Source organism: Nematolebias whitei, chromosome 10, assembly GCF_014905685.2.
Source record: "Nematolebias whitei isolate Nwh7 chromosome 10, NemWhi1, whole genome shotgun sequence".
Taxonomy (NCBI): Eukaryota; Metazoa; Chordata; class Actinopteri; order Cyprinodontiformes; family Rivulidae; genus Nematolebias; species Nematolebias whitei.
In genome coordinates, this window is record NC_056507.1 from 44,694,298 (window position 1) to 44,703,029 (window position 8,732).

The 8,732-nt window shown below is 41.2% G+C and overlaps 1 long non-coding RNA gene across 1 annotated transcript in view; it reads left to right on the plus strand.

The window, feature by feature from the left end:
- Positions 1-5,794, plus strand: part of LOC119416418 — a 27,103-nt gene extending 21,309 nt beyond the window's left edge. Inside the window, exons 2-3 of the long non-coding RNA XR_005187088.1 lie at positions 5,512-5,557; positions 5,643-5,794. This is a non-coding gene — a long non-coding RNA (uncharacterized LOC119416418). The remainder of the gene's footprint in view (positions 1-5,511; positions 5,558-5,642) is intronic.
- The last annotated feature ends 2,938 nt before the right edge of the window (positions 5,795-8,732 follow it).

An 8,732-nucleotide genomic window follows, 5' to 3' on the forward strand; every position in this document is an offset into this window, starting at 1 on the left:
TTTCTAATGTTAGTGATATTACGCAGGTGGAAGAAGGCAGTTCTAGTAACGTTTTTAATGTGGGGGATAAAAGACATGTCCTGATCAAAAATAACACCAAGATTTTTAACATTAGAGCTGAAGGACAGATTAATGCCATCTAAATTAATTAATTAAAAATACTTTATTAATCCCAAAGGGAAATTATTTGTTGTTGGAACTTGTTATCCTCATTTCATTAACAGATTTTATAGATACTGAGGAGGGAGAAAGACTGAAAAATTCATTCCTAAGGTGCTCAGGTCCCAAAACCTCAGTTATGTCTGTGTTCAACAGGAGAAAATTAAGGGTCATCCAGGTTTTTATGTCTTTAAGACATGCTTACAGTCTAAGAAGCTGTTTGGATTCATTGGGTTTAATGGACAAAGATATGTGTACCATCAATATAACAATGAAAATTTATCCCATGCTGTTTAATAACTTTACCTAATGGAAGCATACAGTATATAAGGTAAAGAGTATTGGTCCAAGCACCATGCACTGACTGATAGGTCTTCAGAAAAGCAGCTGTTAATGATGGGGAGCTTGATCTATGCTCTTTGTGGCCTTTACGTCTGCCTTCAACACCATGATCCCCCAAACCCTGATGGACAAACTATTCATACTAGGACTAAGCCCCTCCATCTGCAACTGGGTACTAGACTTTTTAACAAACAGACCTCAGTCTGTGACGGTCCACAACTTCTCCTCCTCCACCATCACCCTCAGCACTGGCTCCCCTCAGGGATGTGTGCTGAGCCCCCGCCTGTTTACTCTGCTCACGTATGATTGTGCAGCTACCCATCCAGGTTGTCACATTGTAAAGTTTGCAGATGATACAGCGGTGGTGGGATGCATCACAAACAATGATGAGTTCAGCTACAGGCAGGATGTGGAACACCTGGAGAGCTGGTGCAGGAAGAACAACCTTCACATCAATGTGAAGAAGACGAAGGAGATTGTCGTGGACTTCTGACGTAACACAACAACATAACAACAACACACCCCCTCCCCACCCCCTGAACATAAGAGTATCTGCAGTGGAAGTGGTCTCCAGCTACAAGTACTTGGGTGTACACATGAATGACAACCTCCGCTGGAGCAACAACACCACCAGCCTGATCAAGAAAGCTCATCGGAGACTCTACTTCCTCAGACGGCTGAGACGAGCTGGTCTGGGAAGCTCAGTCCTCACCTCCTTCTACGAAAAGCTTTGCAGAGAGTGGTGAAGGCTGCACAGAAGATGTTGGAGTCAGTCTCCCCACCATCACAGACATCTACACCTCCAGATGCAGGAAGAGGGCCACCTGCATCATGAAGGACCCCACTCACCCAGCACACACACTTTTTGCCCCACTCCCCTCAGGAAGGAGGTTGAGGAGCATTAAGTGCAGAACCACTAGACTGAGGAACAGCTTCTACCCTGAGGCTGTTAGACTCATGAATCTCTAACCAGAATAATCACTGTGAAAAAAGTAATTGTAATTACACTTCATTGCTGATCTTATGCTGCTAATCTTATGCTGCTGATGTATTTCCCGCTGCTGTGTTCATTCGTGCTCATCTGCTCACACAGACTCATGTTCGTGCTGCTGTTGTTGGGCGTATTGTTTTTGTACTACTAGTGCTTAGTGTATTCTTAGTTTAGTGTTTTTCTTAGTTCATATCTTAGATCTTATTACTGTTTTCTTTTCAATTTATACTTTTGTTGGTTGTAACTGGGACCCTGTGTACAATTTTCATTCCGCCACATGTACCACATTTTGTGCAATTGACAAATAAAGAAACCTTTAAAAAAAATCAATTACTGATTTGATGACAGCTGTTTGCTCCTTCCAGAGGAAGCTGGACATTTTCAAAGAAGATCTTGAAGGAGACTGAACACTTCCCAAAATTACAGGAACAGATTCAGGATGAGAGAGATGTTTCTCCCTATGTTCACTTCATAAACAAGCTGATTGGGAACTTCAGTCGAAGGTTCAACAGCTTCTGGCTTGGGCAGCAGCTCCTCCTGCTAATCCAGAATCCTTTTCTCATCACAGAAATCAAAGGATTTTCCAACGAGGCTGCACAGAAGTGGGCACATGCAGGATCTCTTCAGCTTGATCTGCAAGGAAACGCAGAATTAAGAGAACATTTTGAGGCAACTGGCCTGCTACCTTCTGGTTATAGACTGTGTGTTCCCTGGTCTAAGCAACGTAGCACTGCACACATGGACTGTTTGGATCAACCTACAGCTGAGTCAGCTGTTTCCATATGAACTTGATGAAAAACAAGTACTGCTCCAGACTCACAGATGAACACCGACATGTCTGCACGAGCAAGGCACTGACTTCATTCCAACTGAGATAGACATTACGTGGCAGGGCAATCACATGCACATTTCTGTCTCCCTCCTGTTATGTTCGTTTCTGAGGTAAAGCAATAATGTTCGTGGGTCAATTTGACCCGGGGAGTGTTTAATCATGTAATAGTGTCAGAAACCAAAAAAATCAAACCTGGCACCTCTTCCTCTTCTTTTTTCCTCCAGTAGCAACCTAGAAAGACGAATAAAATGGTTAATATATTTTTTGATGCTCCTAAGACACACATAACATGCACTCGCACAAACACACACTTTTACTTACCTCACACACTGATGTGCTGGGTGTAGTCCTCTCCTGGATCTCCTTTACTACAGCTGCAGTAGCTGGGGTCCTTGGCATATGCTGTCTTCGTTGTCTATGTGGTACCACAAGTGCCTTGCCCAGCTCTTCTAAGAAAATGCGCCTCTTGTACAGCTTTGACACATTCCACTCCGGAAAGATTTCCGTCCAAAGGACAAATGTGTTGTATGCTGATACATCAATGATGTTGTAAAAGATGACCAGTGGCCAGCGCGCAGTCATTCTCTTGGTGCTGTATGACCCTGTGACCTTGTCCAGATTGTCCACCCCGCCTTTGGCAGCATTGTAGTCAAGGATCATAGTTGGTTTATGGTCCTCTCGTGTGCTGATTTCAGCATTTTTATGCAAAGTGCTCATGAGCACAACATTTTTACCCTTTTTAGGGCAATAGGACACCAGGGCTGTATTGTCTGTAAAGGCAAACATGGACGATTGAGGGTCCCTGTTCTTTGTCACCAGTAGCTCAGCGGGGAGTTCAGCTCTGTTCTTTCGGACTGTCCTAAACATTGTGAGCTTTCTTTTTAGAAGTTATTGACCCAAGTTATAGCTTGTGAAAAAATTGTCACAGGTTACCTTGTGCCCCCTGAGACCATTTGACATGTCAAGCACAACCCTTGTACCTTGATTTTTTTGTGGGGCTCCTCAAGCTGGCTTTCCAGTGTAAACCTGCATGTTCAAAACATAGCTGGTTTTTGCATCACATGCTGCCCAGAATTTTATGCCATATTTAGCTGGCTTGGAAGGCATATATTACCTAAATGAGCAGTGACCTCTGAATGCCACAAGTCCTTCATCTACTGTGACATTAGGGCCTGGGTTATAGAACAGGGGAAGTTGCTCAACCCACTTGTCCCACACTGTCCTAATAGCTGCTAGTTTGTCTGGTTCCCGTCTGACAACTCTTGTCTCTCGATTGTCAAATCGGATTACTCTGGAGAAAATATGAAAAGTCTCCAGAGACATTGTGGCCCGAAATATTGCCCTGCCTGTCTCTGCATCCCATAGACTGGCTGTTGATTCATCCTTTGACTTGTAAACTCCAGTCAGAATGAGAACCCCCAAATATGCATGTAAATGCATTTGGTCCAGCTCTTTCCAGTTCTCTCCAAAAACTCACCTTCCTTCTAGATTTGTCATTTGAAGAATGATTTTTTGTATTACATTAGGCATGAGTAGCTCAAAGACCGACTTGATATCTGTGACTCGAGTTACTGCCATCCTAGTAGGCCCTGGCACTGTCTTTATTATATTTTCTGCACACTGTTTTGCGAGGTGCTTAGTTGGAGATGAAGACCACTGAATTTCACCATTTTTTGACATGAATGTCTTGCTTGGAGAAACATGAATATCACTTTCATCAATTGGTTCATAATCAGAATCATCAGACTCAGAATTGACCTCAATACTGTCTTCAGCTTCAGACACCTCCTCTTCTATTTCACTGTCATGATCAGTGAGAAGATCCAGCACTTCCTGGGCTGTAAACATTTTTTTCCTGCTGCTCATTTCCTGACCTCTGACAGTGACGATATCACATGTACCTTCAGTGTGTAATGTGTTTAGGACTCCCTTGCAGAGAGTATTTATGCCCTCCCACCCCTCCCCTTCTGCTGAGTGTCCACTCAGTGTGGGTGGAGTTTTCCCACAGGAACAGAAAAGGTTCCCGTCAAAAGTTGTATAAACACCTGCTGTCTCACAAATTCCTTGTGAAGTAAAGAGAATAGTGAGAAAGTGGGTTTGTGTGTGTGCATGTGTGTGGTGTGTGCGTGCATGTCTGTGTGTGCATACACGTGTGTGTGTGTGTATGTGTGTGTGTGTATGTGTGTGTGTGTGTGTGTGTGTGTGTGTGTGTGTGTGTGTGTGTGTGTGTGTGTGTGTGTGTGTGTGTGTGTGTGTGTGTGTGTAGTGAAATATGTCTCATAGTTTCAAGGAAACAAATAGAATTGGAATTTTTTTTACCCTTTTTACCCTTCAACTTGACTGCCGGGTCAAATTGACCCGAACAGTATCGATGTAGCAAGTAGACGCAGGGGGTGGTACAAATGTGTAAAGAGAACCATTTTCAATTTATATGTTGAGTGGAACTATTAAGACAAATAGAAAAAGTTTCATGCAGAAAAAATATTTTCAAATATTAAAAAAAAAATTTAAACTTTAAAACGGGTCAATTTGACCTGCAACATAACAGGAGGGTTAAGAAAAGGCAAATAAAAATAAAAGAGAAAAGGTGGTGTTTAAATCTCTGTTTTCAGTTTGTTTTCCTAAAAGAGCCATTTTATTTATTTTCTGAAGATGCTGACATGTTTTATTTGAACTTCTTTAAGCCCCCCCAAAAAAAGAAAAGAAAGCTTTGCTTACTCTGCATTTGTTTTTGTTTTTGTTTGTTTTAATCAAAGAGCAACTTTTTTTGATTGTTTTCTGTTTTCTAAAGATGTTAACATTTGACTTTAAATGTAAGCCTTCAGTTCTTTAGGCTTGGACCATTTTCAGTTGAAAAGAAAAAGGCTTGTTAGGCTCTGTTTGCACAATTAAGATGCATTTTATTCAGAGCTTTCTGTTTTGAAATAAAGGTCCTACATTTATTTGTCTGCGACTACTTTTAGTTATGGCAAAAGAGCTAGTTGTTTACTATAAAGTGCAGATTGTTAACAGTGAAAATGTGAACAGGTAAAACCATAAAAGACAAAAGTTTGACTTTTTTTCTGACCTTTTCCTAGGAGAATTTTTAGTAACTGGACTTGAGCGAGTTTTAAATGAATACCCCTGCCTTACTGTATAACCACTCTGTTTTCCACAAAATATTTCAACTTCTTTTGCTCTTCTCCAGATGCAGAGGGAGTTGGACAGGAACATATCAAAGGAATTAAGCAGCGGTGAGTGAAGTTGTTTGTGTGAAAGCATCATCAGAACCACAAGCCTGTAGAGTCATCAGATGGTTACTGGTTTTTTGGTCCTCAGCCACAGCAGAGCTGGACGCAGCCTCTGTTCGGATGTCCCCGGTGGGCTCTGCCTCCAGAGTGGAGCTGGACCCCGTCAGCAGAGCAACGCAACAGTATTTGGAGGTACTGAAGAAGAATAACAGGATCTGAATACACATCACATTTGTTTCCTCAAAGGTATATTTATATTTGACAACCTCAAACATAGTTTTTAAGACAGAGTTTCTGCTCCAGATTTCGTTTGTGAATATTGGTGTTGCAAAGTTTGTATTTTTAAGCTTTTGTATTTATCTTTATTTTGCCACTTGGTTTGTGCCATGAAATGGTGCAATATCAGTGTTGCTCCCTCATGTATTATTGTGACATTCATGTTTGTATTTATTTGTTTATTAAATGAACACTGTATAATTAAAGAGGACGAGCTGGAAAACTCTGGCTATAAAAAAGGTGAACGCATTTGTTTCAGTTTTTAGCAGTTTGTTTAAATGTTTGGGATGCTTTTATTGTTTATTTGTTCTTCGTTATTTTAAATACTTCAAAACAAAAATAAATGTCATTGATGTAATGAGATATGCCACTGTAACAGCAGTGAATAAGTTTATACTCTGTTATTTAAAATCTAACGGTAATTAAAAAAGGAATTGTGTCATAAGATTTGTCATCATTTGAAATATATTTTCGCAAGTTTATGAAAGCATGGACCTTTAAAATATTTTTGGCCTAAATCACTATCACTATTTTTAATTGGTCTAATTAAACATGCATTTATGTTGGATGATTGCACTGAGTTTTTATTTAATTTTTTACTTTATTTATTTATTTCATTTTTCAAACTTGGGCATTTAACAAAAATATAGGGAAAAAAATAACAAAAAACATAAATGAGGGGAATTCACATGCACGTCACCTCTTTCAAACATTGAAGGCCCTCGCAGCAAAGTGCCACTCCGGCCTTACGGTGACCGCTGGAGCTCCAGCTACTCCACCCAGTCGCCATGGCGAATGCTCTTGTGCCTATCCCGCACTCGTTCACCAGGGTGCGACTGCGCATTTGCCAAATCTTCGACATCACCTGTGACTGGGAGAGCTCCAGCAACGGCACTCGGTCGCCATTGTGAACGCTCTCATGCAAATCCCGCATGCGTCCACCAGGGTGCGCATATGCCGAACCTTTGCAATCACCTTCCGCCCATATCAGTATGAGTCCAGCTGCAAGCCTTACAAGTTTGGCTAAAATCCAACCTTCCAGACAGGAGTTATTGTTACTTTCTATTTTGTCGCGAATGTAAAGGACTTCCTTTAGGCTTTTCAACATGTCATATGTGGTAATCAACAGTTAGCGAATACAGTTTCAGTCTTATATCTTACACAATGCCAAGCTGGAAGAGTCACCCAATAATCATCAGTTTATTCTCTGAGTGGGCCGGGCTTATGTCAAGTCATGAATCAACAATACCAATGTGTCTACAAGTGCTCACTGATGAATCATAAAAAATCAGGTCTAGATCAGATGATGTCTCACTGAGAAATAAATGTTGGAATAATCTAGGGGGCGCACTGGAGAGAAATGTTAAACAACAATACCAATGTGTGTAGAATGTTTAACTGATCACGCACAATAAATCTGGTACAGATTGGATGATGTATCACTGAGATATAACTGGTGGAATAATCTAGAGGGCACACTCGAGTCAAAAGATAACCAATAATATCAATGTGTCTAGAAATGCTCACAGATGACACACCAAAAATCTGGTCTAGGCCACATGATGTATCACTGAGATATAACTGGTGGAATAATCTAGGAGGCGCAATGGAGTCAAATGTTAAAGAACAATACCAATGTGTCTAGAAGTGCTCACTAATCATGCACAATAAATCTGGTACATATTGAATGATATTTCACTGAGATATAACTGTTGGAATTATCTAGGGAGCGCACTGGAGTCAAAAGTTAAAGAACAATACCAATGTGTGTACAAGTGCTCACTAATGACGCACCAAAAACCTGGTACAGATCGGATGATGCATCACTGAGATATAACTTTTGGAATAATCTAGGGGGCGCACTATAGTCATATGTTAAAGCACAATATCAATGTGTCTAGAAGTGCTCACTGATGATGCACAATAAATCTGGTGCAGATCGAATGATGTATCACTGAGATATAACTATTGGAATAATGTAGGGGAGCTGTGGAGACTATTGACCACTTATTATGGATTTGTTCAAGGGGTGGATAATGATCAATCATAGTGATTTTGGTGCACCTCGGCTCAAATCTGTGCAATTTAGAGCCAAACGTATTGTAACGGTGTCACATCCTAATTCGTCATGCCGCCACGCCCACATTCTCCAGCTAAAACTGTTTGTAATTTATCCTGATGCATGCTCAATAATCCAGGTAGAAAAATCTAAAAAAGTTAAATCTGGTCCTCTGGACATTAAAAAAAAAAAAAACACAAAACAAAGCAAAACAACAAAAAATATAGAAACGTTTCCTCTCTCATCCAAGAGACTTCCTCAGTCTGAGGAGCTGTATTCAGCTCAGTCTCTTAAATAGCACCTTCTCAGAGTGGATCAACCAGTTTTGCTGCTGACAACCAAAACCAGCTGCTCACATGGTCAAGAAGGACCGTCAGCCTAACAATGGATCATTAGCACACTGATGGCTGTTTACTGTTCACAGAGGGCTGAGTGATACTAGCAATCACAGCATTGTAAGAGGGGGACAGTTGAACCCGGAGGCTCCACCCCTGTTTAACGATGGACGATTTCTTTTCTCAAAGATGGCCTCCTTTACTCCTCTCTCAAACCATCGTTCCTCTCTGTCCAGGATGTGAACATCTTCATCCCTGAAAGAGTGACCACTGGCCTGGAGATGAGTGTAGACCGCAGAGTCCTGGCCTGATGATGTTGATCTTCTGTGCTGGTCCATCCTTTTGGCCAGTGGCTGTTTTGTTTCCCCGATGTAAGACTGATCACCCTCCTGACACTGAACAGCATACACAACATTACTCTGTTTGTGCTGGGGGACTGGATCTTTGGGATGAACCAGTCTTTAATGTATTTTGGGGTTTAAAAGCCACTGGGACGTTATGTTTAGAA